Here is an 8,186-nt window from a genome sequence, read left to right on the forward strand (position 1 = left end):
TGGCTTGGCTGGGAGGAAAAACTGCACAAATTTTAGGAGGGACAGTTTGGGCTGCAGGAGGGCACAATAGGCATGCTTTGCAAATTTTCTGGAATGAACAGTCAGTAGGGGATAGAAAACCAAATTTGTGCAATTTTCCATAGTAATGAGCTAGGTTGCATGAGGGGTCAACAGGCAGGGATTGCATAATTTTTCTGGGGAACTGCTCGAGAGAGTGGTAGCCAGATTTGTGCAATTCCCAGAGGGAACTTCCATTTGGCTGCTGGGGTCATTGGAAGCCAGACTTGTGCAATTCGAAGAGGGAATTTCCAGTTGGCTGCTAGGGTCATTGGCAGCCAGACTTGCACAATACCCAAAGGGAACTACTAGTTGGCTGCGAGGGCACTGGAAGCCAAACTTATGAAATTCCCAGAGGGAGCTACCAGTTGGCTGCTGGGTCACTGAAAGCCAGATCTGTGCAATTGATGGAGGGAACAGGCAGTCTGCTACTGGGAGCTGCTGGCTGGGAAAATTGCATTAAGGTTGGGAGGCCGGCTTGCTGATCATCTCTATGCAATTTCTCAGCTATATTGACTGATGGGTAGTGGGAGGCCTTCTCATGAGCACTATGCAATTTTCAAGATGAACAGTTAGTCGATTGTCCAGGTGGCTAGCATGAATGTTGATTGAAGTTCCTATGGGCAGCACAACTTCAAAGAACTAGCTTGGTGCGTATGCACTGTTATGGTTGAAAATTGATCGAGTCCAAGTGATGGTCTGACCGTCAGTGAGGAGTCTGGTCATGAGAACCTTAACAAAATTGATTAAGTGTGTGAACAGTTGAAATATGCTTAGGTGATCATACAGACACACACTCGCATGACTTGACAACAAAATGACCAAACCATCCGGACACACATGTTCAACATGATTGATTGACGGTGCAAGCGATAAGCGTGACACTCGTGATTGATCATTCATGATCGAGGCGATGCTTGTGCGATAACGAATATGAATCCGTGTGTGAGTGCAATAGATGCCTTCATGGTGAACACAACAAACACATACAAAATACTAAGAGGGGGGGTGAATCAGTATTTCTTTTTCCCACTATTGTTTCACCAGTTAAAACATGTATATTCAGAACACATGATGAACAACAAGAATAAATGCTTTTATTAGTATAAATTGTGCAGCAAAATAGATACAATATATATATGGTTACAATCAATTGCCAAGCTCCAACTTGGACTTTGGTGAGGCTCCAACCTCCAGAGCACCAACTCTATTTTTCCAAGACACCAATCTTGGTCTTAGGAGCACCAACTCCCAAGGACTTCAATCCTTCCTACTTCTGAGGCATCAACCCCAAGGACTCCAATCCTACTCACTTCTGAGGCACCAGCCTCAAGGACTCTGACCCAATCTTCTCAAGATTCATTTGATAGTAATGTTCTACTCTCAGAACTCTTCTCTTTTGAGTTCTTTCTATTTACTGCTTCACTATAGTCTCCAAGCTACAGTATCAATGACAACCAATCTTCTTATGAATGAGTCGTTTCAACTCTGCACACTACCCACACATAGTCTCCAATAGCCTTCATGCTCTCTGATAATGTCATCACACAACTCTAGTCAGTCTACTGTTAGCTGCACTAAGCTCTACATAAAGAAAAACTTCTTGTTCAAGCTTATGTTCTCTACTGGCTACTTCTACCCTTCGACTATCTATTGTCCTGTTGGCCCTTCAACCCTCTTTCTGTTCTGCTGGATCCTCTCGCTGCCTCTGTCTCCTGCAGATTATTTCCACAGCATTCAAAAGCCTTCAACAACATTCACCACTGCTGATTTTGCTATCTCACACTCTGGTTCTTCACCATACCAACAACCTTTGCATAAAGACAATTCTATATTATATAAGCCTGATATGCTAACCTTTTGTTTCCTCCTTGCTCGCTTGAGCTTCGGCTTCCTCAACACTCGCTCGACCTTCTGGCTTCCCTCCTCCATTCACTTTAGCTTCCTCTACGCTTGCTTGCTTCTTCGACTTCCAAAATTTCGGTTGCTTTAGCTTCCTCTACCTATTCGAATTAACCAATGCCTCACAGGACACGTTCAAGAGGAAGAGAGGTCGTATTACAGAGAAACGTTGCCTATTAAAAGATATCAGAGAGATCCCTTTTTTTCAATAATGTTCATACACAGGACTTCAATGCTTACGAAGGTTTTCATTTGGAGAGACTATACCATCAGGGTGAGCCCACATGTCACATTACCATCATAATTGCAACCGGCATCGTTCTGCCTATTGAACGATCATTCAGGCCTCCTGAACTATTGGAACTGTTATCATATGCATTTTGGACCTTCAAACCGCGCGCAAGGCAAATATGTAAATACACAGGAAATATGAGCAAAAACAGGTGAAAAGGCTAAAGGGCGGACTTCAAGAGTTATTTTCCCTGCATCTATTCAGTATCGGGTCTGCTACATATATTGCAATCGGAAATCAAGGTTTCCGGGGTCCTTTATACATCGAGCCAATGGCCGATGGGCCGATCCTCCTATGGACACAATATAATATTAAGCAACAGTTGATACTCTCATTGGGTCCTCAACCTTATCGCTATCGACGATTGAAAGGGGCACAGGGTCAGGTCCGATGCGATAATCGCTATCGACGATCGCAATTTCCACTTGACATATTGTAGCGCCTACTTCCAAAGTGCTGATGTGGTGTGCCGGACTCAATAGGATCCCAAATCTCTTGTGCATATATTTTCAAGTCCACTTTTCGCCTCTAATAGTGTTAAAGGCATATATGTAAGGTTTTGGCTGCCGATGTATGTTTATGCTGTGGATAGTGTTAAAGTATATATATATATATATATATATATATATATATATATATGGTTTTCTCTTCCGATAATGTATTCTGCACATACATATATAAAATCTACCTTTTCCATTGATCGCTGCACCTCGATGTAATATTTCCCTGTCACATCTGATGAAGCCGCACAGTTTAAGCCCTGCCGTCCGGTCATCCACCAAGTGATCCAACAACATTCGCTCCTCCTGATCCCGTGAACCACCCACACATTAACTCGCGATAAAGCGGTTTTTGCCCTACCCCATCTGCCACGCATCGCTAGGTGATTGTGATCACTCACCTGCATACGATTATCGCGCACCCTCCAAAGGTGGTGTGAACAATACCATTTATCGTCGTCCCCGCTCACTATCTCCCGTGCATCTTTATTTCCCGGTAGCCGTCAAATATTTTCACTAGAAATTTGACGGCTCATGTTTGTTTGTTGTTAAACGCGTCCACTGCTCCTCTGATAGCTCTTGATAACTCTGTCTGCTTCCTCTATGGCTCCAATGGCTCTGTGTGCTCCTCTTCTTTGGCTCTGTCTTCTCCTCTCATCTCCATCTTCTCCAATGTGGCTCCTCTAGCTTGGCAGTGTCTTTCAAAGACCTCCTTGCATATATGAATGCCTCTCTTACTCTAATATCCTGTGATATGCTTTGATCTGCCTCCTTAGGTAACTCCTCTTTGCTTATGGCTTGGCTATCCTGATGAACTTGCTCCTGTCTCTTCATGAATTTGATCTGCATCCCCTTGGCTTCATGTCATCCTCTAGTATCCAAAATATTTCCATATTGACATCAATGACAACCTAGATCAACAATCTCCCCCTTTTTTATTGATGGCAATATTCTTCTTCTCTCCCCCTTTGACATCAATGGCAAGGGAGTGCTCTGGGACTCCCCCTATCAAACTACTTCTGTTCTTCATGAATGGTAGATCTTCACGGGTCTGTGACTCCCCCTGTCATAGTGCTCTTCTTCTTTTTACTCAAGATAGAGGAATTGATATTTTATCATCAATTTGCACATTATTCCCTCTTCTTGTCTCAGAAATGCTTTATCATGTCCTCAACAATGCTTAAGTATGCTCTACTTTAATGCTTTCATTTAGATTGCAAACGGCCATACACCAAGTGTCCAAATCCAAGCTTTCATGATTCAATCCATATTGATGTCTCCACAGGTAACATTAAGAGACCTTCATAGTTCGAATCAAGAGAAAATGCCCCTGAGATTGTCTTTCTTGCTATCTTTCTTCAGATCTGAGTTCCTTTGTGTCTCTGTGCTTCCCCTTAAGTTACTACCATCTAGTATTCAATCATCATTGCATTTGGACAGAAATGTGAGGGGTTGTGCCTTACTATTGCTATATTTCTTAAGTGATCTATATCATATTAAGTTACGCTTGACTGCATAACATTCTCCTTCCTATGAGCCATCTTTTCCTTGTGTTCTTGTACATATCTCTGTAGATTCAGATATCCAATCTGTGACTATCCTTTAAATTTATTCTGCTGATTTGCATCTTCATGCAATGCTTCAGTTTTGTTATATGTTGTCAGTTGCTCTTACTCCAAACTCCATTCCAGATGTATTTGTTTGTTTGAAGACTGCCTCTATTAGTGTCCATAATTTATCTGTTCTCACATTAAATTCCTGAGTTAACACATAAACTTCTGTGATAATAGTACCATGGTTGTTTGCCCTATTTCTTTAACAACAGTCCAAGGCATGTTTATAGGATCATATGCTTCAATGGAGTGCTCCTGAGAACATGATAGGCTCCCCCTAACTATATGCATCATCTCCTCTTGGCAGAGTCTTCTTATAAAATGCTTAGATTGTCAAAATTTAGGCCAATGACATATGTTGATGGTTGAAGAACTCAAGGAACTTTCAGATTGTATTTCCTGCCTTCTCCATACTTGTGTAACTTTCTTCTTTTGCATGGTGCTAGCTTGTGTAAGAGCCCATGTCAAGTTACAATCATGTGCCATATGACCAATGTTATGACACTTGAAGCATTGTACATTGTCCATGAATAAGAATTCATGATTTCTTCCTGCAAAATTTTTTCTTGGAGGTTGTTGGAGACTATAGCATCTATCTCTATGAGATGGTTAAGGACCATAACATCTATCTTTATGATTTGCTTTACAGTCTTTTTCCATGTGACCAAAGTTTGAACAAGAATAACAATAACCAAAAATTGAACTTTGGTACCTGGGAGATGGAGGTTTCCTTGATGTACTTCTGAAGCCTTTGTACCTTGAGATCCTTTGATGGTAACCATTGTCTCTCTCCTCTTTGACATCATCTACATTTCTTCTTGGAGCAGGATTTATTCTTGGAATAGGATTTCTTCTATTGTAGCCTTGATTTTTCTCCTTGCATTTTCTAGAACTGGGAGCATCACCATTTCTTACTGGCCTCTTCACATCTCTTTTGTTTAAAGCATTTTCATTTTTGTTTGAGGATTCACCTGCATACCCGAGACCTGATTTATCAGATGGACATCTGTGATAGCTGAGCATGTCATCCAAGGTCTGAGAGCTCTTCAAGATTTTGTTCATCCCTTCAACCTTTTTTCTGAGGAAGCCAACCTCTTCTTCCAATCTTTCACACTCATTATTCTTCTGGGCAAGTTGTTTCTCGGTTTCTTCCTTGCTATGAGTAGCTTCATCTACTTCTATTTTAAGGGAGATGATATCTGACTTCATTTTGAAGATTTCTTCATTCTTTGCTTGACTCCTCTTCATTCTCTTCTCAACTCCTTGTGCCTGTTTCCTAGCTTCTTGTAATTGAGACTTAAGGGAGGAGACCTCTACATTGTATTGACCAATCTCTTCTTCAAATTTGTTCAAGCTCTTGTGCATTTTTTCAAGTTGGCTTGACAAGATATCTTCCTGCTTCTTTGCCTTATCCAATTGATTTGTCATTGATATGACTTCTTCATGATGCTTTGTTTTGCTTTGATGATATTCCTTCTTAAGCTTGGCAAGCTCTTCATCCCTTTCTTGTACTTGAAGCTTGAGGAGGTCAACTTTCTTTCTTGTTTGATATTGGTCACCAACTGGAGCTATCTTCTTAAGTGCCTCATTTTCCTTTTTCAAATTGTTAATCTCTTCCATGGTAGTCATAAGTTGAGCGAGGAGTTATTCTACAAAGTATTTTTCATTCTCTTCATCTTCTAGGTCTGCTTTAACCTTGATGTCATCATTCTCATTTTCAGCTTCTCTGATGGGTTCAAGATCTCCTTCTTGATTGATGGTCATGGTCAGTGCTCCTCTTGGGTGAAGATCATGAATTTTGTCCCATATGCCATTTGTTGATGAATCTTTTCCTAGATTGTTCTTTACAGAATTAGGGAGCCCATTCAAGATTGCCTTTACTGCTTTTGCATTGTACTCCTTGGATTCTCTATCCATCCTGCTATCATCAATCACTGATTTCCAGATTTCAATGCCTTGAGTTTGTAAGAAATTCCTCATTCTTGCTTCCCATATATTAAAGTTACCATTGAGCCTTGGAGCCTCCTCAATTTGATTGTCTTCTATTTTAGTAGTATCAGGAGACACATCCTTAGGAGGATTGGAGACTTTCTTCCTTGACTTTTCCATTTGTGTTCTAAGGTTCAACCTTCAAGCTGTTAGGCTTTGAATGAAGGTACCTGCTCTGATACCAATTGTTGGAAATACTAAGAGGGGCGGTGAATCAGTATTTCTTTTTCCCACTATTGTTTCACCAGTTAAAACATATATATTCAGAACACACGATGAACAACAAGAATAAATGCTTTTATTAATATAAATTTTGCAACAAAATAGATACAATATGTAGATGGTTACAATCAATTGCCAAGCTCCAACTTGGACTTTGTTGAGGCTCCAACCTCCAGAGCAGCAACTCTATTTTGCCAAGACACCAATCTTGGTCTTAGGAGCACCAACTCCCAAGGACTTCAATCCTTCCTACTTTTGAGGCATCAACCCCAAGGACTCCAATCCTACTCACTTTGGAGGACCAGCCTCAAGGACTCTGACCCAATCTTGTCAAGATTCGTTTGATAGTAATGTTATGCTCTCATAACTCTTCTCTGCTGAGTTTTGTCTATTTACTGCTTCACTGTAGTCTCCAAGCTACAATATCAATGACAACCAGTCTTCTTATGAATGAGTCTTTTCAACTCTACACACTACCCACACAGTCTCCAATAGCCTTCATGCTCTCTGATAATGTCTTCACACAGCTCTAGTCAGTCTACTATTAGCTGCACTAAGCTCTGCATAAAGAACAACTTCTTGTTCAAGCTTATGTTCTCTGCTGGCTACTTCTCCCCTTCGACTGTCTGTTGTCCTGTTGGCCCTTCGGCCCTCTTTCTGTTCTATTGTATCCTCTCGCTTCCTCTGTCTCCTCCAGATTATTTCCATGACATTCAACAGCCTTCAACAACATTCACTGCTGCTGATTTTGCTATCTCACACTCTGGTTCTTCACCATACCAACAACCTCTGCATAAAGACAATTCTCTATTATATAAGGCTGATATGCTGACCTTTTGTTTCCTCCTTGCTCACTTGAGCTTTGGCTTCCTCAACACTCACTCGACCTTCTGGCTTCCCTCCTCCATTCGCTTTAGCTTCCTCTATGCTTTCTTGCTTCTTCGGCTTCCCAAATTTTGGTTGCTTTAGCTTCCTCTACCTATTCGAATTAACCAATGCTTCACAGGACACGTTCAAGAGGAAGAGAGTTCGTATTACAGAGAAAGGTTGCTTATTAAAAGATATCAGACATATCCCTTTTTTCAATAACGTTCATACACAGGACTTCATCGCTTATGGAGGCTTTCATTTGGAGAGACTATACCATCAGGGCGAGCCCACATGTCACGTTACCATCATAATCGAAACTTGCATCGTTTTGCCTAATGAACGATCATTCAGGCCTCCTGAACTATCGGAACTATTATCATATGCATTTTGGCCCTTTCAAACCGCGCACAAGGCAAATATGTAAATACACAGGAAATATGAGCAAAAACAGGCAAAAAGGCTAAAGGGTAGACTTTAAGATTTATTTTACCCACATCTATTTCGTATCGGGTCGGCTACATATATCGCAATCGGCAATCAAGGTTTTTGAGGTCCTTTATACATCGATCCCATGGCATCGTTGATGGCCGAGGCTGATCCTCCTATGGACGCGATATAATATTAAGCAGCAGTTGATACTCTCGTTGGGTCCACAACCTTATCACTATCGGTGATCGCAAAGGGGCACAGGGTCAGGTCCGATGCGATAATCGCTATCAGCGATCGCAATGTCCACTTGAC

This window comes from Pinus tabuliformis, chromosome 2_1 (assembly GCF_031772625.1).
Source record: "Pinus tabuliformis cultivar Carrire ecotype Pingquan chromosome 2_1, CPIR1, whole genome shotgun sequence".
Lineage (NCBI taxonomy): Eukaryota > Viridiplantae > Streptophyta > Pinopsida > Pinales > Pinaceae > Pinus > Pinus tabuliformis.